Source organism: Rousettus aegyptiacus, unplaced genomic scaffold (assembly GCF_014176215.1).
Source record: "Rousettus aegyptiacus isolate mRouAeg1 unplaced genomic scaffold, mRouAeg1.p scaffold_m13_p_14, whole genome shotgun sequence".
NCBI classification, from domain to species: Eukaryota; Metazoa; Chordata; class Mammalia; order Chiroptera; family Pteropodidae; genus Rousettus; species Rousettus aegyptiacus.
Window position 1 is genome coordinate 11,379,936 of NW_023416289.1, and position 27,778 is coordinate 11,407,713.

The 27,778-nt window shown below is 47.4% G+C and overlaps 1 long non-coding RNA gene across 1 annotated transcript; it reads left to right on the forward strand.

Moving 5' to 3' along the window:
- The first annotated feature begins 1,491 nt into the window (after window positions 1-1,491).
- LOC118611426 lies at window positions 1,492-12,356 on the forward strand. Its single transcript, XR_004954393.1, has 2 exons — window positions 1,492-4,325; window positions 10,137-12,356. It is a non-coding gene; the product is annotated as an uncharacterized LOC118611426 (long non-coding RNA).
- The last annotated feature ends 15,422 nt before the right edge of the window (window positions 12,357-27,778 follow it).

A 27,778-nucleotide genomic window follows, 5' to 3' on the forward strand; every position in this document is an offset into this window, starting at 1 on the left:
CCACAAAAAGCCTAAGAGTACTGAGTCCATACACAATTTAAATATACTCAATGAAATACACTTAGATCTACTCTCCAAAAGATATGCAAAAAGATGTACATGAAAATGCATAACGTAAAATTCAGGAATATGGTTTTTGCATCTAATGGAGAAATACGTGGAAAAGAGGGGAGCGAGACGAGGAGTAAGCGTGGGGAACGGAACGTAAACAAGTCCAGATTCGCGTGAGCAAAGAAACAAAAAAAGAAGAAAAAGAAAGAAATAAAAGAAAGGAAGGAAAGAAGAAAGGAAGGAAGATTCTGATGTCTCTCAACACAGCTGGCCAAGGAGCCTCGGCTGGCCGGGCTAGGTCTCGTCCTGGCCGCCGGCACAGCCCCGAGCCCCCGGGAGCCCCTAGTGTCCAGGGCAGAGCCCCCTCTGGGCGTTCACGGCGCTGCCAGTGGGACAGGGCGGAGAGCCAGCAGGTAGAGGGTCTGGCGGCCGTGTCGCCCCCTCGCCCCTTCTCGGACCCCGGGGCTCCGGCCCGGCGGCCGCGTCCCCGGCAACTCAAGCCCTGGCACGGAAGGCGCCCGGCCGGCCAGCGGTGGTGGCGGCGGCGGCCGTGGCCGCTGCTCCGGGCCGGGTGCGCGCCCCGCGCGGCGGCTCAGCCCGGGGCCCCAGCACCTCTCGGGGTGGGGCAAAGTTGGGGGCCGGGGGCGGCGGCGCTCAGCCCCGCGGACCCCCCCGCCGGCCGCCGCCTTTGTCTCGGCCGGACCCCGGCCGCCCTCGCGCCCTCGGCCCGCGCCCTGGCCGGCCCTGCCCCGCGGCGCCTCCAAACTCGCCGCGCGGGCCTCGCCCCGGGCGCCTCCGCCCTCCCGGGGGTCGCGGGCGGCCCGCGGCAGCGGCGCGGGGGCCGGGGAGGAGGGGGCGGCCCGGGTTCCGCGGCGGCGGCGGCGGCGGGAGGAGGAGGAAGAAGAAGAGAAAGAGAAAGTTTGGCGCAGGGGGAAGGCGAGCGGGACGCAGCGAGCGAGCAGGGCGCGGGCGCGGGGAGCGCGGGCGGCGGCGGCGGCCGGGCGCGGGAGCCGGGAGGGGGCAGGACGAGCCCCATGCAAAGCAGCCCGGGCGCCCCGAGGAGCCCCGCGTCCGGGCGGTGGCGGCGGGAGGAGGAGGAGCAGGCAGCAGCGGCGGGAAAAAAAAAAAAAAAAAAAAAAGAGGGAAAAGTTGCCACTTACGCGGTTGCTTCTCCGGCGGCGGCGGCTGCAGCGGCGCTGCTGGCAGCGGCGGCGGCGGCGGCGGGAGCTGGCGGCGCTTTTAATCCCGAAAAGAGGCGCTCGGGCCGCGGAGCCCATCAAGGCAGCAGCGGCGGCTGGCGGGGGTCGGCGGCGGCGTTGGACGCGCTGCTGGCGGCGGCGGCGGCGGCGGCGGAGCTGGAGCGCGCTCGGCGGAGCCCGGGGCGGGAGGCGGCCGCAGCCGGGGAGCCGGAGCCGCCGCCGCCGCTGCCGCCGAGCAGCATGGTTGGCGGGGAGTTTACAGCCCCCGGAGCGGGCAGGGGCCACGGAGGAGAAGCGGCGGCGGCGGCGGCAGCGGCTCTAGGCTGTAATTGGGATGCAAAGCAGGCGGCGGCGGCGGCGGCTGCGGCCGGGAGGAGGAGGAGGAGGCGGCGGCGGCGGCGGCTGCAGCGGTCGGAGGGGACGCGCTGGAAGTGGGAGCTGATGAGTGAAAAGAAAAAAAAGTCTTTGGATCTTTATTCTGCTAATTAGTTTCCTGCAAAAAATGGCTGTGATTAATTCAGTGCGCATGTGCTTCATTACCCAGGCACGACGGGAAGGGCTAATTAGCCACCTTCTGGATCAATAAGATTCAGCAAAAAAGAAAAGGGGGAGGTGGAGGGAGGCAGAGGGGAGGAAGGGAGGAAAAAAAAAAAAAAAACCAGGGGAAAGTGATGAGCAGGGCGAGGAGAGCAGGAAGAGAGGATGGGAGAAGAGCCCAGGAAGAGGGAGAGAGGCACCAAAAGTTTATGCATGTATTAAAAACACACCACACACACACACTCACACACTCACACACTCTCTCTCTCACACACACACACACACACACACACACACGCCGAGAAGTGAAATGCAGAGAAGCAACAATAGGAACCTGACTAAGATTTTTTTAAAGATTTTTCTTATTTTTCTTTCTTATTTTTTTTCCTTTTCCTTTCCTTTTTCTTTCTTTTCTTTCTTTTTTTTTTTTTTTGGCAAATGCAATGTTTAAATTAAATAGGAAGAGAGTATCTTCAAAGAAGAGAGGAGCAAGGGGGGCAATAATGGAGTGGGACAGCTTAAAGCAAAGATTTAAGTGAAAGAGCAGAGAAGCAGCAGAGACTTAAAATAGAGGTCACTTTAAATTGCAAATCTGAGATTTTTTTTTTAAAGGAGGAAAATTACCTCTCAAATCGGAGGACAAATAAAATATGGAGAAACTTTAACACGTACCATAGACTAGACAATATATTTGTAATATGTTAATTTTGTCTTCTAATATAAGACAATCAATTTCTGGATCTTTAGAAAGAGGGGAAGAGGGGAGTGATGATTAGAAGAAATAAAAGGGGAAAGTGAATCAGAACTGAAAGGGGGTAACTTAAGGAAACACAAGAAAAGGAAAAGTTGCACTTGGAAACAAGTCCAACTTTCTACCTTTCTGGACTTAAGAGAAAAGTAAAGTCAATTTTCTTGTGTAAAACCTGGAAAGCAGATGTTTTCAAAACGCAGGAAGCTATTTTGCCATCAAAAGCAGGGATGTAATAAAGGCAGTGAAAAATAATTTCAGACTGAATTCGTAAGAAAGAGAGCCAATATATTTAAATAGTGAGGAAAGGTCTAGAGTGGAGAAAGGGGGGAAATTACATACCCCTTCCCTAATGCCAAAAAAAAAAAAAAAAATGTCTTGCAGCTACCTCCAAGAGTTTGGAGCAGAATCTCGAAGCCAAAGGGCTTGAAATGAGAGGATGGATTTCAGATAAAGACTAGGAGCAGTACATCCCACCAGAGCCCAAAGGAGATCCCTGGAATCAAAGACAGCAGCCAGGGACCCTGCTACTGTACCGATTCCCAGTACATCAAAGCCATCACTTAGGCGGGTGTATGGTACCTCCAAAAAGCAAGCAAACAAACGCAGAAAGAACAAGAGTCTCTCTCTCTCTCTCTGTCTCTCTCTCAACCTCTTTCTCCACCCCCACCCCCCATCTCTCTTTCCCACCCCCCCTTCGAATCCAAGCTTTAGCGTCACTCCTACAGCAATAGATTTTTTTAAATGACAAGTATGTATTTATGTAAGTTCTAAATATGAACTAGTACCATTGAGATTACAATGTCTGGAATAAAATAAAATGCAATTTGCACTTTAAGTGATCTGCAAACAAAGGTAAAAATAACATTTATGTTTTTGAAGGCATTATGAGTACACCCTATAACATCAGGTAGACAGCACGCACGAAAACTTATTTTTCTTAGAAAAAATATTTTTGCCCTAGCCTAGATGGATTATTTATTTTAGAAGGAATTTGGAGATTAATCGGGAAATCTCTTTGATTAAAAAGGAATTCTTCATTTTGAGAGATTTTCCAGTGTTCTTAAGAGCGAGCAGCTTCTTAGTCAAGACCAGGGGGAGAGAACCGGTTTAGGATTTTGCAGTTACCTCATCTAATCCTTCTGAATTCACTCTGGGAATAATGCTGTTTTATTTAGAAGAAAAAAAGAAAAAGAAAATACATTTAGAAAAATCAGGGGTTTCCTCTCTATGAGCCAAATCTGGATTGCCATTCAAACTTTTCCTGGCTGCTTTTCCATGCGGGACAGTTGATCAATAAAGCCAAGTCCAGCCTGGCTTGCTACAGGTTTCACCAGTCAGTGCTTGCAAAACCTTTGTCATTTTCTAAAAATAAAAAAGCTAAAAGTTATTGTAGAAGAAGGGGCTTTTTTTTGTCCCCTGCACAATGTGTCTTTTGTGAGGTTAATGCCATTCTGGGCTCTCGATAGCCCTGCACAATGGGAACTCTCCAGGAGCCTGCAAAGACTCTGGCTTTTTTCTTTCTTGATTTTTTTTTTTTTAAGGGAAGGATGAAACATTCCTACAGTCCAAACACAACTTCTACTTTGATTAAATAAATATTTATCTTTATTGCAGCCATTGTATATTTTTACCTTCAGTTTGTCCGGTTTCTGATTATTATTTTAAAATTTTCATTGGCAACAGTTAATCTTTTTTTTTTTTCCCTTTCAGTCCAAAGTGCAGGTCAGTGTAAAATGTAGCTGACTGAAGGAAGACTGATAAATCTGAATTTTTCCATAATACATCAGGTAAGGAAAATTGTTCAGACCCTCAGGAGTATATTTGCTTCCTATTTATCTGTCTTCACGAATCTGCATAAATCTGTTAGTTTATTTTTTTTTAAGATGTAGCAGAATTGAATTTCTCCTTGTAGATCTTGAAAACTCACTTAAATGCTATGTATTTAATTTACTTTAAAAATGTAAATAGTACTAGAAGCAAACTTGTAGCTTGTTTCTTATTGTACAGAACGGCGCGGAGAAAGTCAGTATCTACACTGGTCTAGGCTATTTGGGGGAAATTCTGGATATAAATGTATTTCGTGTAGCAATATAGGAAAATGTCAGCTTAATCTGGTAAATACTTATGCTAATTTTACTGAGTGAATTCGTTATAAGGAGGAGAGATACCAAGCTTCTATGATTGAATTATGCTTAGGCGATAATCCAGCATCTATATGGATTATTTTATGTACAAAATGAGAAAAGGAACCAAGAAATTCAGAACCTAAATCCTTCATTTAGCTGGCAAGAGGGCAGAAAATTTTAGATCAGTCTGTTTTGAAGATATTTACAGTAGAGAAAGAAAGTGGAATGTAGGCTAAATATTGCATTGATGTGTATATTTCTCTGCCTCTTGCTCAAGGAATGGATATATACATATATAAACACAAAGATATATGTATAAATGGGTACATAAATATACATGTGAATGACTTTAGATGTCTTTGCATCTCTCTGTGTGTGAATATATATGTGCACACAAATATACAAGGTGTACATAAATGAAGGTACTATGCAGAGCTATGTGTGTGCTCTCTCGCTGGGGGTTTTTGTTTCCAAATCTGTTTGAAGTTACTTTTTTTTCTTTTTCAATATAACATAGAAGTGTTGGTTTAATGATGAAGATGTGGATGGTAAATTTGAGTAGGAATCTGCTCCCCTGCGATTTTCAGAATCTGAGGTTGCACTGTGATCAGCTGTTATTTGGTCCAAGGTGCGATGGGCTAGTCTTAAGGGGAAAGAGAGGTGAAGAGGATCTTAGGGGATCTTACTTCCAAAGAGCCTGGCTTCTGGGCCCTGGGTTTCTTCTGCTGGGGGGTTGGGGGATACAACACACACTCACCAAAAAAAAAAAAAAAAAAAAAAAAGAAGGAAGAACAAGAAAGCCCCGTGTGGAGGCAGGGGAGGTTGAAAGGACGCCTCTCCCGGTGCAACTCTAGAGCTGGATCTAAGGGAAGAGTTGCAGGGTGATGAATGTGCAGGTTCCTTTTTGAATGTGTATTGTTATTCTAAGTCTATTGTATGTACGTGTTTCTGTCCTTTCATTTGCCACGACAACATATGGATTCCATAAATGCAGACATGCCGAAGTGCATCTGTCTGGCTAGTTAACACGATCCAAACATCCCTCTTCGTTCCGCTAACTCCGGCTCTTCCTTGGGCTCCCTGGCAGCGCTCCGGGCCGCCCTGCCCATGCCCCAGGCTCGCAGCGCCCCGCAGTCTAGCCCTTTTGTGGTCTCCTCGTGGGATCCAAGGTGCCGCGCCGAGGAGGCGGGCTGCTCGCTGTGCGGGGGTCAGAGGCGCCGCTGCCACCGGCCCACGAGCGCGCGGGCACGAAAGGGTTAAGCTGCCCGAGCCCAGGGAAGAGGCTGCACTCATCCCCAAGCGAGGTGCAGCCACCAGCAGCTGTGATTTAGGGGTCAAGTCCGAGATCACCTTTCTCCTGCCTCTGGAAATAGCAGAAGATGAGGTAGGGAGGGAGAAACAGGAGGGAGAGGCAGCCAGGCGCGGCACTTGGCACTTCATCCATCCGTTCCCTCCCCCCACCCCCCGAGTCCACCTCCTGACCCCCAGACAAATGGAACAGTTCCCCTTTCTCCTAGGGGTGCGGGTGAGGTTATTCTGAGTGTCTGAATTGCTCCATCCCTAGCTCTGTCCTACTGTTAAACCACTGCGCCCCCGAGCCTTAACCACTAAATCAGAAAGTTCGCTCTTAATGCGCCAGAGGGTGAGCAGCTGGGGCGGGTAAAAATTGCTCCCCTTTTGCAGAAAACATGGGTGCCCTCGGCAGGATGGGGGAATGTGGATGTTGGCACCAGCCCATTAGACTCCAGTCCCACTCCTCACAGCTATGAGTGGATGTACACAGTGGTGTCCATTACATGCAGCTTCTTGCTTTGTGCTCACATTTTTGGTCAAAAACTCCCCACCCCCCAATTTAGGCAGCCTGGAGAATACTTTTGTCAAAATATTTTTCACGCCTGAAAGATAACCAAAAACCAAATTCAGATTTGTTTCTGAGGCGTTTCCCTGGAAAAGAGCAAAGCGTCTTAAGCCCCCTTTTGCTTTGCACTGCGCTGCCGGGCGGGCGCACCAGGTTGTGGGGCTCAGTGCCCAGGTGATGCTTTGGTGGACTGTAGGGGCGCGCGCACGGCGTCTGCAAAAAGGGCTTCAACTGAGAAAGAGCTTCCCACGTTCATCCCCACAAGGTTGGACTTTAGGACGACGACAGTTCTTTGGGAAAGTTACTCCAAGGAAAAAGAGTTTGGGATGGGAAAAGAACTGGCTCAAAATGACACAGAGAAAGGGGATCTCGGTCCCTGGGGGACAGGAGGCAGGTGGGGGGTGCTGAGAGTAGACAGGCAGAGGAGCGACGGAGGAGGTCCACACGCAGGGCGCGTAGGGCACTGCCGGGGAGGCTCGGCGATGCGCTCCCCAGACGCTCCCTCCAGCTTCCAGAGTGAGGGCGAATCCCCCCGATTTCAGCTTCTGCTTCCAGGGCCAAGGGCGGACCAGCTGGTCCAGAAGGCAGCTGAGGTTTGTCTTCAGAGCCCTGCCGCCCCCTAACCCCACCAGAGGCTCCAAACCGCGGAAATCAAACCAAATTGGCCGCTCGAATCTAGAGAGGTTTCATCCCTGGGGCAAGGGGGAGGGAACAAGCCTTTTTTTTTTTTTTTTTTCCCTTTTGAACTCCCGATTCAAAAGAGACCACAACCTACTCTTGAGTGCCATCTCAGTACGTGGATTGTGGGTACGTTTCATTCTTTCATTCTCCCCCCACCCCTATTTCTCAGAAGTAAAACCTTTAAAGAATTAGCCCCAAACTTGGAGTGCCCGGGTCCTTGAAAGAGTTCCAAGCGATAAAGCCTGCCCTTCATTTCGAATACATGGTGCATTGTGAAAATGCAGGGCAATTAGTCGGTTCCAGAGTTTGAGTCAGATTCCCAGTTTCCTTAGCTCCTTTGCAATGGAAATCTGAAATCCAACCTTGGGGCAGGAGGCGCCTCGGAGCTGGTGGCTCTTCTGGGTTCCGCTCTGCCCGCACCACCAGCAAGCGCTGGCTTCCCTTTTGGTGACCTGGTACCAGAAGTTTGCAGGACACCTAAAGCCTGAAGCAGGTGAAGAAGGGAAGGAAATACCCTCATTTCAATGCAACAAAGTGAACAACTCGAGGGCGAGAGACCCTGGGTTGGGCTACCTCACTTTAGGGATTTCCAAGGGCAGGATTTGGTGGGGTGATTGAGGTTCCCAACTTGCCGCCCTGAGGCAGAAAAAGGGATCCTTGAGAAGCACAGGCTTGGGAGCAGGACTGCAAGCGGGCAACTGAGCCCATTTGCACAGACCCAGCTAGGGCTGGCGTGGTGAGTAGGTGGGTACCCACGGTAGCACGTGCATTGTTGACACACAGCCACACCGGTGTGTGCTAATGGAGGGATGCGCGGCTGAGCAATCCTCGGATGCCTGCATTTCTTGCAGGCATGGCTTGTTTAATAGCCAGGGAATTGAGTGCCTTACCCACCCACCACCTCCCCTCTCCTTTTTTTTTTTTTTTTTTTTTTTTGCTGAGAAATGTAAAAAGGGACCTATACAGTGTACATATTCTGAAGGAACATGTGCATTTTTTTTTCCTTGAGAAATACCTAGCGCCATAATATTTCTGATATAAGGGACGAGGGAAATCTTTGAAGTGAAGGAAATCAGTGGGGGACGAACGATCTTTTCCTGATTTTTTTGTGCTGTCCTCAAAGCCGGTAATGGGATTTAAAATGAGAGATTCCCAGTCCTCATCCTCCCTCCCATTCCCTTTCACTCTCTTCGCCCCAGAAAATATCTGCAGTAACCGACTGCACGTCTAAGGGGACGGTTTAAAGAGAAACAAGGTTTGGGGTGTGCATCAACTTTCTTTTTCTTTTCCAGATGAAGCTGAAAAAAAATTCCAAGGACAATTTAAGCACCAAACAACATCGGACAGATATTTTCCCAAAGCAAAAATTTTCTAATTCGTTTGTTTCTCATTCTTAGAAATGGCGAAAAAGGCGAATCAGATCTTTCCTGTACGCGGATGGCATGAAATTTGGGGCCAGTGTTTGGTTAAGGCAGGAGGGTGGAGGGCGGGGGGCGGCCCCGCGGACTCCCAGGATCCGGTGTTCGCCAGGCCCGGGACCCACAGTCTGGGGCTCCCGTTAGCTGGGCGCCCCGCCGCGTGTCCTATGGACGCAGACTGAGCCAGGGGAGAGGGTAGGGCAGTGGCCCCCTGTGGGCGCGCCAGGCTCCTAGTTTAATTCCAGGACTCAGCGGGGCAGCAGGGACGTCCGACGCCAGTTTCCCTGCGGAGGCAGAGGGCGCGTCCTTTTCTTGGCTGCTCTCCTGCCCCCAGGGCTGGGCGTTTGAGAGAGGAGGCTCTGTTCCCTCCTCCCCGAGATCCATAACCTTAGAGATCCCAACAGTTTCCTGAGACACTGACCCCAGTTCACTGAGACAGGCGCGCATCCCTAATGCCTGGCACACCCAGTCCCAGTTCGCGGAAACCTTTATCCTTCCACCGGCTCGGGGCTCTGGAGAGGAAGCCGGAGCGCTCAGGGCCCTAGCGAGGCCGGCTGGGGAAGCTAAGCCGGCGTAGAACTGTGGCGCTGGGACCCGGGCGCCCCTCACAGGTGCGCGCACAGCATGGCCCCAACGTCCCTCCCTGGGGTGGGAAAACGGCCCCCCGCGGACCAATTCCATCACCTACCGAGCCCCCGCGGGACGTCCCGCAGAAAAACCACCAGGCTGGGGGCCTGGCCCCAGCAGCCACCTGGGAAGGGTTGGGCACAGCGGCGGACGCACCTTGTGCGGGTGGCCCAAGCTGCCCAGGCCCTGGGTCGGCCTTCGGCTCACTGCCCACTCTCCAGCTCGGCGGCTAGTGGTTCGATTCCCTCTCTCCACCGCCCTCACCGGGCTGGCCAGTTTCTTTTGGAACACAGGTGCTCCAACCCCGTCCTGCAGGGCACCAAGGTGGGGGACACAGGGTCGACTGTAGGGGACAGCTGGGGGTCCTGAACCCAAATGCAGGAGGACACAAGGCAGGGTTCCAAGGCAGCCGCTCCTTGTTGAGGCCTGAGGAGGCTGTTCTGCACCCTGCAGCCCGCGGAGAGCTGGGAGTGGAGAAAACCCTGGGGCCCTGCTCGCCATGAAGCCAGCCAGAGGATGGGCTGGCCATGGAGGTGGGAGTGGATGTGTAAGGTTAGCGAGGGCCGGACGCGACCAGTGCCTGTGTCCGGGTGTTTGGTGCTGCACGTCGCCCTCTGTCTCATTTTGTCTGGGAAGGGAAAGGAAAGCAGGCGGATTTGTGCCGACCCCTCTTCCCGCAGTCTGGGAACGCTGTAGCAGGAAGAATTGCTCATAACGACACTTAAGCCCCGACACTTGAATGCTAAAGGTTAAACCTACAGTCTGCGGGGAAGGGCTTCCTGCCAACTGGAACGGTGGTGCGCGCTGCCACAGGCTCTCCCCCACCCCGCCCTGTCCCCTTCCAGGTACAGCCAACTTAACGGGCTTTTTGACGTTTGTTCATTTCAGGGTGAGGTGTCGAGGGTTGCTGGCTCCACCCACCTCCACCCCGCCCTCCAAGGAACCTCTCCTTCCTTGCCGCCTCCATTATTTTGCCTGTGGCTGTCTGCATCTCGGTTTGCCTTTGGAATCCCTGACCTGTGGGTTCCTGCTTGCTCCTGCTGTGGAGTTGGAGTGAACCCTCCTTTGCAACAGATTCAAGGCTCACAAAATTGGACACCTGGGGAGAAACTACACTCATCCCTTGTTCCTTTGCTCTGGGTACTTGGTGGCCCCTGCAATTTGGTGCAGGCAAAATCAGAACAAATACATTCAACTTGGTGCCTGGCATGGAGGGGTCTGCAGGGGAAACCTGACTATAAGGGGGCAGGTAGGAGCCAGATTTTCAGGTAGGAAAGAAACAAAAAAGAAACAGCCACGGGGGACTCTGTCCCAGGGACTCTGTGCTGGGAGCCTGGGACCAAGAACACCTTTTCCTGCTCTCTCTTGACCCCTCCCTCTCTCCCCCAATGATGATGAGATTCAATTCAGCACCCTTAAAAAAAGGGCATTCCTGCAGGAGATCTGCGATACAGTAAAGGGGATAGGTGTTAGCTCTTAGGAGTCTGGCAAAATGACCCTTTTCTCTTCCTCCCTCCCTTCCTTCCTGAAGGCCCAACAATTGCTGAGCACCTACTATGTGTTAGTTCCCTGACATCTGCATGTAATTTACATGTAGTTGCATTTAATTCTCCCAGTGGCCTTGGGAAACTGGTATTACTAGTCTTATGTCAGACCGGGAGATTAAGATCACACAGCTATTAAGTGGCTCAGCTTGAATTCGAACCCAGGTCCATCTGTCTTTAAAGCTATTTCTATTACACTGTCTGTCTGGGGTCAAGGTCAGGAGAACCAAGGACACAAGGGAAAATAAAAAGAGATATACAGTACAGACGGGCTGAGGGAATGGAAAGAAAAATATTCTGGGGAAGCGCACTCTGGTTTTGATAGGGATTCCGATCAATTCAGAGCTAGGAGACACACCACTGAAAGTCATGGTGGATGTTCTCTAATGGCCAAAACACAGAAATGACAATGAAATACAACGATTCCCCAAGTTGACAGCAACATACCACCACCCCTGAAAGAATTGCCCAGTGTACTCCTAGACTCGCAGACCTGTGCTGGCTATACCAGGGGAAGTTCATAGCAGGCTTTTTGTTTTCCTTTGTAAATTTTCTTATTGTCTGAAGCTCAGACAAGTTCCTAACTTCTGTGAGTCAGCAAGGCTAACAGGAAGGGATGATCAGGTGACCAATTACTCATGAACAAATATGAGGAAATCCAGAAAACTGGGGAGAGGGCAGCAACATCCAAACGGCGGGACTTTGGGTCTCCTGGTCGTGGGGGCGGGGAAGGGTATGTGGGGCAGCAGGCCTGTGGACCCCTCTGAAGAAATACGCTTGCTTCATCTATATTGAAATTTGGCTGCGGGAGAGTCTTCCACTGACTCTGGCCTCCGCATGTGCCACCAGGCCCTGAAGTGCTCCTTTGGGGGCCCTGCAGCAGGGGGATAAAGTGGTCAGGTCAGTGATGGGATCTGATGCCTCTTCCTTGTGTTTAGCTGGGTTGACTGGGACTGAAGCCAGTGTGTGTAACTGGTCAGGACTGGCCAGGCCCACACGAAAGTGTTGCTGAAAGCCTTGTTAAGGAAGTACTCCTGACCAGGCAATCCAATTACATAATGCTGCAAAAATAACTCCGGGCTGGGAGTCTTGTCAGAGTGACGTATTTTGTTAACGGAGAAGGGTATCAAATATCTATTTTTCAACCCACGGGCTGAAAGTATACTTGTGACATTGATGGACTCGCCCTCTCTCCACCGAATAAGGGAAAATGGGGGAGAAGCTGCAAAGATGTACAGCTTTTTATCCCCTCCTTTTACCCCAGGTGCAAATAAAGCCCACTGTTCAACTTAGCTGTGTTCTGCCAGCTCTAAGTCCATATATAGAGTTACATATACTCAAATTGGTCTCGCAGTGGTCCCTGCTATAAATGGATGGAGGAAAGTTGAGGGAAAGAAATAAGGAGAGAGAAATAAACTAGAATGAAAATGTTTTGTTTTATGAGTGGAGCAGGGTAGGGGGTGAATTATCTTGTTATTTCTGTCTAGACTGGGCCTCTCACAACAGTGACCAACTGCTCCCAATTTGCCCAGGACTGTCCTAGATTTAAAACTGCATCCCAGGACCCCCATAAACTCTGAAAAACTAAGACAGTCAGTCACTGTCCCTCCTACAGGCTTTGGCCAAATTTCCACAAGGACATAGAAAATTATGACCAAAATAAAGTAGATCCTTTCAATCCAAAATTATTCAAAGAATGACCTAAATAAGCTATTTCATCATAGATGCGAAGGCTCTATTTCCTGGAATTTGAAGAGAGAGCTACATACTTGCCCCCACCTCCTACCATTTGGACTCTGGAGCTTTCCAGGTGTAAGGATTACCTGTTCCATCCACTTGGTTATCAGATAGTTTCCAGACATGACTTTGCCATTCTAAAATGCCTTGAGCCCCTGCCATGTTTTGGCTGGGGATTGTTTTATATCATTCTGGAAAAAAAACTCTGCTTGAAAGTCATAGGAGCTTGTCTTTTCTTCGCCTAATCTCTTTCATGAGGTCTCAGTTCCTCCCTGTGGCATCATGGTCACATACTGAGCTGTATCAAACTCCTTTAATACATTCTCCTTGAGTCTGTTAGCATCCCCCGCCCCCCTGCAATATTGATAATCACAGCATCCGACCCTTTCATTCTAAACTGCAGCCTTCCAATTCATCCTTAATCTAGACCCCATCTGACCACCTTGGCCAGGAAACCAATGAGGATAAGCCGTCCGGCACCCCGGACACTCACAGCATATGAGGTTAGATTTACATTCATTCTGACTTCCATTCTTTTTTAAAATCAAAATGTCTCCAAACTCCTTGAGCTAATTATAAAAGCAAATAGCTTTCCCTCCCTGAGTCATATTCCTGGGCTCGTAAAACTGCGATTCCACTCGGAGACCCCCTTGCCGCAAACATGCAAGTCGGCTCGTTCAGGACGCAGGGAGAGGAAAGGGTGAAGCGCCAGCGCCTCCCACCCTCCCCCAGCAGGCGCTGCCTTTATGGAGTCTATTTCCAGTCTGTTTACCTGGCAAGGGCCACGTGACCAACCCAGAAGGAAATGCTGACATCATTGTCTCTCTCTCACACATGTGCGGCCTCCCTCCCTCTCAGCCCGCTCTGCCTGCGTTCCGGCATCCATCCTCTGCGCCTCTCCAGCGCCCGGCCCCCGCCCCCTACGCTCACGCCTTCTTCCACTTATTTCTTTCTCGTGTCACACTTTCCTTTGTTTTCTTTTTCCTTGTAGGCTGTCTCATAGACTGTCTTGGGGACACACACACACACACACACACACACACACACACACGCATGCACGCACACTTCTGGGCTGCCTTTTCCTTTTCTTTCAACCAGCTTTTCTTCCCCCGTCAATCTCTTTCAGATCTGTGGCCAGTGAATCTTCACTCTATTTTAAAAATATACTTCCTCTTTCTTTATAGATTTGAGATTTCTAAAGAAAAAAAAAAATACAAACAAGCTGGCAGGCCTAGAAACCCTTCCAGGCCAAGGGTGGGGAGAGGGCATAGCAAGGCTGCTCCGTCTAGCCACTCAATTTCCTGCTCCAGTGGACTTGGAGATTTAGGTGTTAGGGGTTTGGTCAAACACACCTTATTTATTTGTTTGTTTGTTTTTCAGCCTTTCCTCTTCCAGTTTCCTCCCACGGTTCCCTTGCAGGCTGGGGTGCCCTCCTTTCCTCACAGCCAGGTCATAGGTCCCAGGCTCTCTTGTCCTTGCATGAAGGGAGCACATGAAATTGGCTTCTGGGCTTTTCTCTGCCACTGCTCCTCATAGTCACAGGCTAAGGAGACTTCTTAGCATCCTTCCAGCCCCAGACCTAGGGAGCTGGGGGCAGAGAGGGGCAGAGTTCAGCCCTGGTACTTCCTGCCAATTCAAAGGGCTATTTATATGCGGAACTATGTGACAGGGCTCTGGGGTTGGGAAACCTTTCTGGGTGCACATGGGCACAGGGCCAAAGCATGCAGTTTAGAGGAAATGTTTTATGAAGACATAGGAGCCTTGAACTGTATTTATTCTTACAGAAAGGTAGATACAATGTCCCTGGAAAGTGCCTCAAAAGTGGACCACAAGGTAGTAAGGCCAGAGGGTGAAACAACTGGGAATCAGAGACTGGCTCGCTTAGGCCACAGGGCAGAAGGTGGAGTTTTGTCCTTTTGCTACCCTCTCCAAACCCAGGCTGTTATATCCTGGTGGGACCTTAAGGTGGAAGGACATGGAGGAAGGTCATGCAAGAATGAGATCATCAAGTAATCATTACTTAGGAGTGAACTTATAATCCCCAACACTCATATAGATTGGGACTCAACCAGGAGGACATAAGCGCTTGAATGGGCATATTTACCACTGAGTTATACAGAAAACCAGAAATATAGCGTCCTGTTGGAAGACCTTAGAAATATCTAGAGATGAGACCTTCAACATTAAAATAGTACTGGTCTTCAGTATTCAGATGCATTCCTATTTCTTGAGAAATATTTGTAGTACTGTGTCTGTTAAAATGGCCCTGGAAGCCAGTAATGAGAGAATTCTGATGTGGGTTACCTTCTGGAGATCTTTTCAGCGGACAAAGCTGGCAGGGGAGTCTGGTGAGGGAGGTCCAGTTATAGATATGTCCCTTTAGGCATGTCAGGATCTTAATCATTTTCAGACATGCTGAATCCAGAAGCTTCTACGAGCCTTTTAAATATTTTGTACCAGTTCTAATTTTAAACTTCCAAATGTTATAGGTCAAGGACTCGCTGTTCTGAGTTGTCAATTAGGCGGGTAGCTCTGGTGGTCAATTAAATGATTTTTGTGGTTTTAGAACCCAAATAAAGTGGTGTTGAGAGTTTCAGTGTCATTCTTATCATCACCATGAATATTTATGGGGCCGTGGCTGCGTTAAAGTACAAAAGAGTGAGGTGGAGCACAGGTTCCAAATGCCCTGCTGGGGGTTAGCGATGCCTTATCGTGGATCCCACACTATCCAGTCATGATCGATGTCTGTCAAGCTGAAGCTCAAAATGGTGAAGAGAGCCGATAAAGGGGGTTGGGAATTATGTAAAGAACAGAGAAGGATTCTAGATCTTTTAATATGGCGACTTTCAAGTTTGGAAGGATCTGGAAGAGGGTGTGTGTCAAGTACTTTTCCCATCCTTGAGTCTAATTCAGGCTCACATCCTCATGTGGACCCTGTCCGAGGCCCAATGTTTGAGCTGACCCCACCCTGCTTCTCATATTCAGCGCTCTGGGCAGATTTCCTGGATTGGTTTACAACTATCCGGGCACCAAAATAACATAGACAAGATCCATTTGTTACACTACTCAGTACCTGTGATGATGTGGAAATGCACTTGCATTTATGAATACATTTGTATTCATGTTATGAGTTACTCCACCTGCTTCCCCAAGGGTAGGCACCATATGGAGTACACACTGTCCACATCTCCATAAATGCCCACAGTGCTAATTGGTACTTAGTGGTGTGCTTGCAGTGAAGAGGAAGATAATGATAGTTGATGGTGATGGTGATGGTGATGGTGATGGTGATGGTGATGATGATGATGATGATGATGCTGGTGATGGTGATGATGACAATGATGATAGCACTGAATTGCTAATAATGATTCCAGGATGAAAAGAGTTCTGGGCATAGAAATGTGCTTAACAAAGACTGGCTGAATGGATGAATGAAGTTTAGATCTTCCACTGAGTGTTTTCCTGAGATCTGATTCTTTAGTTTTTTAAATTACTTCTTAAAAGAAACAATCTCAACAAGATTGTAGGCTGGGCCAAAATGGCATAACGATAATACAAGGTGGATGGACAATCACTTGTGTCAGTCACCTAATACTTCTCTCTCTCAAGGCAAAGAGCCACAGAACGGAAAGTCCTTTGCTGGGACATAGAACAAAGATTTTCTCTCCTAATCCGCTCAGGAAAGGACATCAGAGAGGTGATGCTCATAGCGCAAGCCAGGGATGGAGATGGAAGTACCTCTCAGTGATACACACACACACACACACACACACACACACCCACTTATGTGTGTGTGTGTGTGTGTGTGTGTATATATATATATATATAATATAATATATAAACCAACAAACAGATTGAAACATGTAGAAAAGTAAATAAATATATGAAAGAACTTCTTAATTACCTGGAAGAATCAAGATCTTTTTTTAAACCTTAGAGAGTGGAAAGGTCACCAAAGACTTGGGCTGCAGTCCCAGCTCTGCCACTTGGAACCAAATGGCCTCCAACAAGTCACTTAATCCTTAGAAAGTATTTTCTTCTTGTAAAATGGAGACAATAGTGCACACTTCATTGGTTGTTTGAGGATGAAATGAGATGGTAGATGTAAAGTGTCTAGCACAATGCCTGGTACCTGGAAAGCGTACAATACACAGCAGAAATGATTGACATTATCCTGATACTAGTTACCTGTCTGCACTTCTGGTCTAGAGGGTGAACATCAAATCATTGTGGAAGCACTGCATGAGCTAGAGAGACTTAAACAAATCTAAGATATTGTTTTCGGGTATTAATGAGCTCTGGGTTAAATATATTAATACTGGGAAATAGGGCAATAAGATGAAGATATATCACAAGAACAAACTTTCTCCATATACAGGTATCTGATGTACCTAATTCCAACCTTAAAGTTAATGAAATATGAGGAATGCAAGTGCCCACCGGATTTCCTCAGGAGGGGGGTCTTGTGAAGATTTATAGTTAAAAATGACACAACAAGTTATTAAGGGGCTTGGGCTCCCTGCAGCAGAGGGGATATGTAAATCCGAGGAATAACTGTCAGTGTAATATCCTCACTATTTGTAGCAACAGACTTTTCTAGGCTGAAATAGAATTTCCAGAAGTTATCTTTCCCTTTTGGAATTACGGAGTATGACAGATTTATTTCCACACATCTCACTTGCTTTCAGAGTTATTGTTTCCTCTTATTTTTTCCCCCTTCTTTGGTGATAGAGAAGCCTGAGAACTGATTCTGTCAGGAAGTTCTTGGGGAATTTTCAGAAGGATGTACAATCAGGGCATATAAATGACTGCGAGCAGCCAGCATGTATTTTATTTTATAAAATTATACACATTCGTTGCCGATCTTCTGAGCATATCTGAATAATCAAAACCATGAATGACGAACACATCGAATAAATTTTTCAGGACTCAAGGATCCTTTTGGAGTAAGTTAGCATCACTTCTTCCTCTTAAAGCAGATCAAGTAACTTCTCCCCTGTCGCTGGGCTTCTCAAAAAGAATGTGCTTTTAAATCTGGACCCCAAGATAGGAGCTCCATTGCTCCCTGGACGTCTAATGTCAATCCCCAAATTTACTGAATTTATTGACCAAGATGTTGGATGGAGCAGGTTCAAGCATCTTGCTAAATGAAATATAGATTACATTTATCATTTCCCCTCAATCTACTAAAATCTTGTTACTCTTTCATGGAAGGAAATGAATCAGTTTGACAGGACTTGTTCTGTCAAGAGATATAAGTTCCCAACACTGTATTCACTACAGATTATTCTAGAAATGATTTGGTGATAGTTTTTTCCCAGGTAAAGTTCCAGATTAGGACATTATAAACTCCCACTTTGCTTTTTAAAAGTAGAGACATTAATCCTGGTTCTTTTCAGTCTTTCCAAGTTCTTAAAACTGAAGTTACTGTCCTACACTTTTAGCCAATAATATCTTCTTATGAAAAACTTTTACCCTGAAGGAAATCTACTATTAAAAAAAGGTGTTTCCACCAGTATTTACGGAATATTTAAAAGCTGATCATGTAAAAACAATGAGGAAGCAAATGGTCAAGACTTAAGTTCTCTACTTTGACAGACCCATAGATTCATATATTATCTGAAGAAATTTCCATATCAAATGGATTCAAGGCCAAAGACAGGTATGGTAAATTTTCAGATTCTGTCAGTCTTGTAAGTCTCATGCAAATGAAAGTCATTATTTTCCATAAATATATTGAAAATCCACTAGGAACCAAATGAGAAAAATGGGAGAAAATGTACGAAAAATTTCATTGCTTATACCTTTTAACATAAATTACAGTGGCCATAGGGTCGGCACACACACTAAAATCTCAGGGCTTAATAAAAACCCAACATTTCCAGAGCATACACTGCACAGGTACAATCTCAAAGTCAGAACAGCCCCAACTCTGTAATGACTAGGATGGGAGCACAAAGGTGACAGCCCTGAAATGAAATTCTGGGTACTTCTGGGTATCTTTGGGGCTTGGGGGTTGCTAAGTTTAATGGAGATAGATGCTTGTTTACAGGCTCTGAAGCGGAAAACCCATGATGCCCTTGACAAGTCAAAGCTTGGTATTTATCAATCTTTGTGAGTTTGAAGTTTAAGTTCCTGTATCCTTTCTTTGGTTCACCGTGCTGATTCCTAGCCTAGGTTACTCCCAGCTACCTGCTGTTTTCAGGTGGGCCTGTGGATTGCTCAACACCGCTGAGGATGTCAAGAACTCGAGTTGTCTGCACCCTAGACAAAGTTCTACAACGTAAAAGCCAATCACGGATGGCTGTTGACTCAACGGATTCCCCAAACCTGCTACTCCACACCTTTTCCACACTCCTCAACCCCCCACCAACCCCTCTTTTTCTTAACTCTGGGCAAAATATTTAACCCTTTGTTTTTTGAAACCATGATTGAAATCAATTTCCATGAAATTGCCCACTGCATCAACTAATGGTGCCTTGCGCGATATCCTTTTCCACCATCAAATGCCTTGTATCCTTAACCATTACCTCCTTTCTCCTCTTCTGCCTCACTTCTAAAGCAAATATTTCCTGAGTTCTAGAGGCCAACACTTCCAGGTCCCTCCAATTCCCTACTCCTTCACTTGCTTCTCTCTTCCTGCTCCAGTTTCCATGGTGCGCCTGCCCCCATCACTTTCACATCTTTCTTTAATCAGTGCATTTCTATTTGGAAACCTACACATACTCTATTCTCTATTAAAAATAAAACTTCCCTGGATCCTACCACCTTTTTAACATGCCACCATTCCATTCACTACCCAACTTCCTAAAAAAAAAAAAAAAATCATTTAAACAGGTTCTCCAGTCCATGGTTGAACACCTCGAGGCTGGTGGACAGCTCCGACTTTAAGAGAACGATGGTCGTTATTTTGAGCTAAAATAAATTCTTTGGCCACCCTTGTCCATTCGTTCTAGTGCCATCCTGTGAGGCCACACAAAGCAAGTTTTATTTCCTGATGCAGACAACCTTTCTACTGTCCTGACTTTTTCTCTCTGATCTTTCTGAGGTAGGCACTGCCAGTTTGCTCAACCGTTCTTTACGTGACCTAGTTCTGAGTCTCTTTGCCTCTCTGTTTACAGTTTGACTATCTCTTAAAGGGTTGTGGCCCAAGCTTAAAGGTAAACTATTTATATCTGCTCTGCCTTGCACACAAGAGCAGCATTCCTACCTCCTTTGTTTTCATTATATTTTGCTCAGTACAATTGTTAAATCCTCCTGCTATTAAACCTCTATGGCAGAGGTTTGCAAAGTATGGCCCACAGTGCTTCTATGTCAGAAAGAGCCAAGAAACTTTAACAAATGCAGATTCTTGGGTCCACTTCAAACTTGTTGAATCTGGCAATCTGGGGGCGGGACCTGGGAATCTACGTTTTAAGCAAGTATGCCAGATGATTCTTAATACATACAAAATCTGGAAAAAAATGCTTTCTGAACATCTGTTGCCAAAACTGGCCCCCTCCCACTCTGTTTGTGCAGATGGGTTTCTGGATCCAAGACAAGACCTTCCATTTTCTTGCATCATAGTTCATCTTGTTAGATTTGGTGCATTGCTTCAACCTATCAAAATCTGTTGGGTTCTTTACTCTGCAATATATGACTTCATGACAACCACACATGGATTAAGACCCAAAATCTTAATGTCACAGCACCAGGCGTCTCTCTCCACACTGACACCAACTACGGTCAACCAGTTACTAACAAACTCATACTTCACCTTCTCTCCCATGAGATAAATGGACAAACTGTCATTTGTCATGTCACCAAATGCCTCGGTAAAGCCCGGCTGTTCTTCGTCTTCCATATTTTCCTGATCCACTGGCCTGTACCAATCCTCTCAGAGAGGGAAATGAAGCATTCTCATGGGCCATTTACAATGCATTCTAGACTCTGTGGCCAGGCAATGGAGTGGAGAGTAAAGAACCCATCTTCTTTTCCTGAGGCCTTGTTCTGAACCCCTGTGGCACTTAGATTAGTTAGAGGACCCTTGACTTGTATTATAAATGTTGTCCACATTTCAACTCTACGAACAAAGAGATTTGGAACTCTGAAGTTGTGTCTTATGTGTCCCTAAATATCTCATGGTAAATCACACAATATCCTACTCAGTGACTTCTCTTTGAATGAATGCACTTTACATTTTATTCCCTTTTACTTACTTTCACTATTTTGTGCAGGATGAAAGCAGACTCTGTAGTGAACATTGGAAGGCTGTGTTTCTTAGGCACGAAGAGAGTGGTGTGCCTGGACAGATCTCCACGGGCCTAATTATTTCTTTTAGTCACCACTCATTCAAACGAGCTTGTTGGAATAAAGGCATTCTTTGAAATGAAGTATGATAGAAGCACTGAGAAGTGATGACACAGCTTCTGAAACATCAGAACTTTACCAGAATTTGTGGCAATGGCCAATGAGACACAAGAAAGAGTGTTTCCGAAAAACCTTGGCTCACTGGAGCCACTTAAGTCAGCATAAGATGCAAACAACGTTTTTTAGGGCCTTAAATTGAATGAGACCTTTCGAGATGATAAAGTGTATCAATAGGGCATGAGATGGCTGGACAAGGAAAGTTAACTTTCCTCTGCATCACAGCTGTGAACATATCTGAGTAATTATCTGATGTATAAGATAGTGAGGATGAAAATCTATAAATGAATAGTGGAAAGTCCTGTGGTTTCCTTGGGTCAAGTGACTTTCTTCACGGCTACATCTTGTCCTTCCTGTTTCTCATAGGGCCAAGAAGATACAACAAATACTCCAGAACATTTCCCTACTGAAAAAGCCACATAATTCCAGTTCCACATCCCTGCTCTACATGAGGTGTAGGGCGGTGGTTTACAATTGGTGGGTGACTTTGTCTCTGTCCCACCCAGGAACATTTGGCAGTGTCTGGGAACATTTTTTGGTTGACACAGAGGTGCCCTTGGCATTATTAGGTAGAGATCAGGGTGCTTCTAAATGACTTACAAGGTACAGGACAGCTTCTCTCTACCTAAAAAGAACTGTCTGGCTCAAAACACCAATAGTCATTATCTTCATTAAAAAACTCAATTAAAAAAGTATCAAAAGAGTGCCAGTATTGGGAACCCCTGGTCTAGGGCTATGCTTCCAGCCCCCACCCTGGGAGGACTGGTCCATCTCAAAGGGTCACGTGACTAATTGCCTGGTGTGGGTCTGTGAAGTAACTTACAGGTGACAAACACTGAACGATACTTTGCAGCTCCATGGTGAGGCGAGGGTACCATGGCTGGAAGCTTGGCCCAGTGGACTGGTTCGGATGGCAACCGAACTGGAAGCAGAGCGGTTCTGGGACACTCCCGATAGCTACAGGTTTGACCTCAGAATAGTTTACAGGAAAGGCCCTTGGTGACCTCCGCTCATGGGGCAGCCCACTTCTCCACAGATGCAGGGATGTAGGCTCATTAGAATCAGGCAAAAAGCATCAATGAGCCACATTCATGGTCATAAAAGGGTCCTGAACAACAGGTTATCGAGATGTGAGTGGAGACGATGAGAACTCAGAAATGTGAGGTGCCAGCTGGAAAGCGTGCTGTTTTTGTACTGACTGCAGGAAGGTCTGGGTCCTGTAGGAACGAAAGGGGAACTTGCCTTACCCGATGTCCCTAGATGACAGATACATTTTCCCCAACTTGCTATTATTTTTGATATGGCTAAGATTTTAAACAGCATCAATTTTATATAATATAGGGAACTTGGTAGATTTAATGAAGCTTCCAAATGCCCCTTGAGAGATGATTACAGCTCTAATTAAAAAATGGAGGACGACAGACAAGAATCCCATGGGATTCTCTAAGCAAGTGGCATTTGTACACTTTCTTTTATGGACAAGATCACTTTGTTCATGTCAGTCTGGGCTCCTTCTAGCAATAAACATCATTGTTGCTAAGTTCTAATACATTATGATATTTAATGTGGTTCAAAGATCAGGAAATATTTAAAACTGTAAGGGACAAAAATGTTTATAAGCCAAGCCAGACTTTCACTTATTTCATATACCTGTACTTACCACTCCCATGATTACATATAGCCTAGAATAGAAGAGGAATCACCCAAATGAAGTCTTAGTGTCTAATCCAGGGATGGAAAAGAACATGGGAGGACTGGTGCGGCAGATGAGGATTAGGGCTCCACACTCAGACAAGGCTTTAGGGACCAGGTAGGTAGGGCAACTCAGAGTAGGTAGTGGAGCCGCAAATCTAGGTAATGAAATGATTTTTAAAACATTATCAAGGAGGTCTTGAAAGTCAAGGTGGTCAAATGTGTAGGCTCAGGAGATCAGGGGTACTGAGACATCAGTTTTAGAAGTAAAAACTATTAATAGGAGTTTGTCTTATCACAAGGAGCCTGGTCTTCTAACCTCTGTAGTCTGATCTCTATAATGCTGGCTAGTCTTTGGAGAGTCTTGGTCCTACATAAGTCCTGAAAAGGGGGTCATACCACTTAGTCTCCCTGGTGGAGGTGCAGGCGCAGGGTATAGTGAGAGAGAGCCAGAAGCAGACCCTGAGGGACTGACCCCCAAGAGACCGATGATTTAATAATGACCATTGAAGTTTTTATTAATGACTGGCGAAATTTGGAGATTTCCCTCAACAGTGTCCAAATCTGGGGAATTGTCTGTAGGACAACTGAAGTAACATTCTCGAAGCCAAGCTGTGGTTGCTTTGAGGTTGGATGGCACCCAACCTCATCTCTCCAAATCCTACACACGATCTACAAAATGTCTACCCATGATTCCCACATAGGCTGTGCTTCCCCTGCTGAAAATGTCTTTCCCCCTCTCCATCAATAGCTACCTAAAATATTTCCTTGAGACCCCTGGCTCCTACTCTGCTCTCCAAGTTCGGTGCACGTAACTCTATTTAAACTATATTGGTCACTATTTTTCTACTTAATGTCACTCTCATGAGGCAGAAAGTACTTTGAGTTCAGGAACCATTTAAGGATATGAGTACTTATACGCTATAGAGATTATATTATGTGCCTGCCACATAGTATATGTTCAATCAATGTTCGTAGAGGAAAAGGAGGAAAAAAGGTAGGGAGGGAGTTTGTAAAAGCGGTAAAGACCACTAACCAGGCAGACGGCAGTGTCAGGCTCTTCCACAAGGGATTCTGGCAGAGACCACCTCGGGAGGATCTGCAGAGCAGTTGGCAATAGAGTTCAGTGGCTGCAGGGCTATGATTCCCACGGCAGTTACTGGCAGAACCCCAAGGAATCCCTCTTTCTTGGCCTAGCTAGTGACTTACCGCCCTGGAAGGCCAGCACACAGTTCTGGTGACGCTTCTGCAGAGTCAGCCAGCAGCAGCCTGAGGTTGGCTGTGCCAGAGGGTTCCTAGTGTCTCAGTGGCTGGACTTTGCTACCAGTTTCCTCAGAGGCCTCTCAAGTGTGATATCATGTTTGATCATTATTCATAATGATCGAAAAGAGTCCAGCTTAGCTTGGTCAATGGCTTTTATCTACACATCTTCCTCATCGGATGAAAGAGTTTGCAGAGCTGGGTCCTCATTCAGAAATTCCCAACATGTAACTTGTGAACGTGCTTCTTAATTCTCAAAATATTACCCACTGCTGACAGAGACTATTGCAGCTGACAATCCTGAGTACAACTGTAAGGATTTTTCAAGACCCTAGAACTTGACAACACAACCTTCCACTACTTCTCCATTCACCTGGCAAACCAATAAATTCCATATTCAGGAGATTCAATAGAACATGTAGCACATATCCTGAGCTGCTCCAAGAAATAGGTTTTGTAGATGTAGAAGCTATTCGAAGAAAATGCTTTTAAGCTCATTGTTGAACAAGGTAATATAATATCTTGCAATCACAGAGTTCAAGAATATTTGAACTAGAATGTATCTTAGAGACAGACTGGTCTGAACTGAGGGTACTGACACTCAGCTAGAGAGGGTAAGTAACTTGCCCAAGGACACCCAGCTAATGAGTGGCCAAATGTGGCTGGAAACCAAACACAATGGCCTTAAACCACCATTCTGCTGCTTAGTATGGATGGTCTGTGTATATATAGTAATACGGATGCACCCATCAAAGGATAAAGTCTCGCATCACATAGCCTGAACTGTCTGCGGAAACCACAGCCCTACTAAAACAATAACCCATTTAAATTTAGGGCAGCCTGCTCGGGAATAGGCCCAGAGCCTCACCAGGCCCCCAGAAAACGGAGCATTGTTTTCATCCAAACCTCGCAGTGAAAGGAAGACTGTCAGCTGGCAATGACCTCGTGAGACAACTTTGGGGAGAGCAAAGGGCCGAGAAGAGAAAGGCCTCATTCTCATTGCAAACAGGAAAAGGAAAGAGAAAAAGAAAGCTCTGTCTCCACACAAGGTTGGCTGGGCTGGCTATGAACTGTTCCAGTACGTTCCATCGAACAGCCGCCTTCACGGAATCAAGCCAAGCGCACACAGCGGGTCTGGGGCCCCGGGCCCCGGGCCGCACGCGGGCCAGCTCACACACGCTCCTGCTCTCCCGCACCCCGGGAGAGCACTTATATGGGCTTCATGAGGCTAAGTAATAAACACTTTGTCTTCACCCTGCTATTTATGGGTTGCTCGGGGCATCCTGTTCTCTGCACTGCCCTCACCTGAGCAGACGGCCCCCGCAGACGCCACGTTTAATAGGGATGACAGTAAACGTGAAAGGCCCTGCGTGCCCCACACACGCCTCTATTTCTGGCCGCCAGTGCTAACTGCACAGAAAGGTCGATCTGCGTCCATTCGCCTATCCTCCGCCTCCCTTCCTTTTCCCCTGCTCATTTTCTTCCTTCCAGACATCTCCCAGCCATCTCTCTAAGATATCCTTCTCTATTTTACCACTGCCAGGGATTCTTTCATACTTCGGTGACAGACCAGCCGTCTCGGAAAACGAGCACCCTGAAACCTACAGACCACCAACTGTCTCCCCGAGCAGAGGTCCTGGGGATCGCTGGGCCACCAGGCACATGCAGACTTAAGGAGCTGACGGGTCCTACCTGTTGCTGACTTCCAGGTTCACTCAGAAGCCGCGTGCTTCCCCCGCACGACTGCGTTGGGGTTGCAAAGTGGAGAGATGCACGTTTGAAAGCAAGGAGTGCGTCCAGGACAGCAGCCGTTTGGAAAACTGCAGAGGAAGACGCTAGGGGCGTCCACTGGGTCCAGGGCCAAGGTCAGCCGCTTTGGTCGGGTTGGGGGCCCTTTTCACTCAGCTCCTTTGGGGGCTGCAGGGCTCTCAGCACCGATGGGTCCTGCATGAAGAGAGTGAGGCGTCACGGCCGCATCCTGTCCACCCACAGGCCAGCGCATGAGCTCGGAGCCCCGCCACCTCTCGGCCTCGTCGGCATCTCGGGCTAACCTGTCGTATCCTGAAAGCAGACGAGACAGAGGAGGGTGCGTTAACGCTGCTTCTCCCCACAGAACGCAGTTCGCCATTGCAGCGCTGATTAAATACAGGACATTATCTCACCATAATGCCCTCCTGGCGGGGTTCCCAGGAAAATTCTAACTAATCATAAAAATAGAAAGAAAAACGCAACCTAAATTCCATTCCTCGTCTTAAATGAGTGATGTGTTCACTTTTATTTATTTTTCTGGAAGCGAGGCGGGAAAAGAAAATGAATTTTAGGGCTTAGAAAAACAAGCTACTAATAGTACTAAGTAGAGCCGGGCAGCGGTGCAGACAGTGCAAGGCCCGGCACAGGCGAGGCCCGACCCTGCTCCTCGCTGGAAACCCCGAGTTTTAAACTGGAGCACCTGGCAGGGCAAAGCCAGGGTGGGGCGAGGAGAGGGGGTGGTTGTGGGGCCAGGTGTGGACACATGTACTCGCACACACGCACACACGCACACACACACACACGCGCGCGCCCGCCTGTGGACCCATACAAGCTAGGTGCTCCACAGCATCCTTATGGCCCTGGCAGGCCAATAGCTCTTCCGATCCCCCTTTTAAGCAATGCCTGCCTCTTTCTAGCACCATTCTTTCTGGAGACTCAGGCATGGCTTGGCTATCCCCTGGCTGGAAGAGAATTTCCTGGACAGTCACCTAGATAATTCCTACGTACCCTTTAGTGAGCAGAGCAAATGGCACTTCCTCCAGGAAGCCCTTTCCGAGAGCCCCGACCCTGACCCCACACCAGGTGCGGGTGTTCTAAGCCTCCCCTTCGTAACAGTCATGTGGCTGTCATTAGTGCACTAATTGGTTGTTTAAGGGCTGCCCCCTCCGTTAGATCTAAAAACGTGGTTGTCTTGTTAACTACTAGTATGTGCTTGGTACCTAGTAGCTTTTCAATAAATGGCTGTGTCGGATGAGTGCTGATGGATTGGCCCGGCCTGGGAATGGTACTTAAGTTACTTTGGTGGGTCCCGAGCTAAGAAGCAACAAGCGGATGTGGAAGGAGATCAAGGTGGGCCGGCGACAGGAAGTGCCAGGCCCCTCCCAAATATCTGCTCTTTCTTTCTGGGAAGTCTTCGCAGCTAAATCACGGGAGTGTTCAAAATCCTGAAAACCAGCGTCCGAGATGCTTCTCGGAATGTTACACTGGATGAAAAGAAAATAAAGGACACGCCCCCCCCCCAACCCCTCCTGCCTCTACCTGCCCCTGCTTCTGGCACCAGAGTCCCAATGCTGCCGCCCCCCATCATCACTAGGACTGCAGTAATGGGCACTGCTACTTGATGGCAAAGTTCTAGCCGGGCTAATTAAGCCTACTGAGCTAATAACCTTCCATTTTGGGACCAGTATTATTCATAATTTAATGTATTGCTGCTGAAACATTAACCTTTCGACAACTGGCATGTTGCCCACAGCAGCCCAAGTGCTGACCATCTTTCAGTAAAATGAGTATTATTGTTAAAACAGGTATAAATCATTCATGGCTGCAGCTTTTGTGTCAGACCCTACGTGAAAATAAGCAGTAAGCTGGGTAATTTATTTACCTTTTGGTGATTATTTTTTATGATTTTATGATCATATTCAATGATTCATAAACATTGGCGTGGTGCCATTTTGTAATCATTTCACATTTTAAATATGGTGTGGCCATTCTGCTTTTCATCTTTAAAAATTTCAGGATTGATATCGGGCAACTTAGTCCAGACACAAATGCAATTTCATTTGAAAGAAAGGGGGTGGGGGGGCGGCGAGTCTCAACCCCATTCGTTTTAACAAAATCATTTTCCACAGAGCTGTTTGGAGC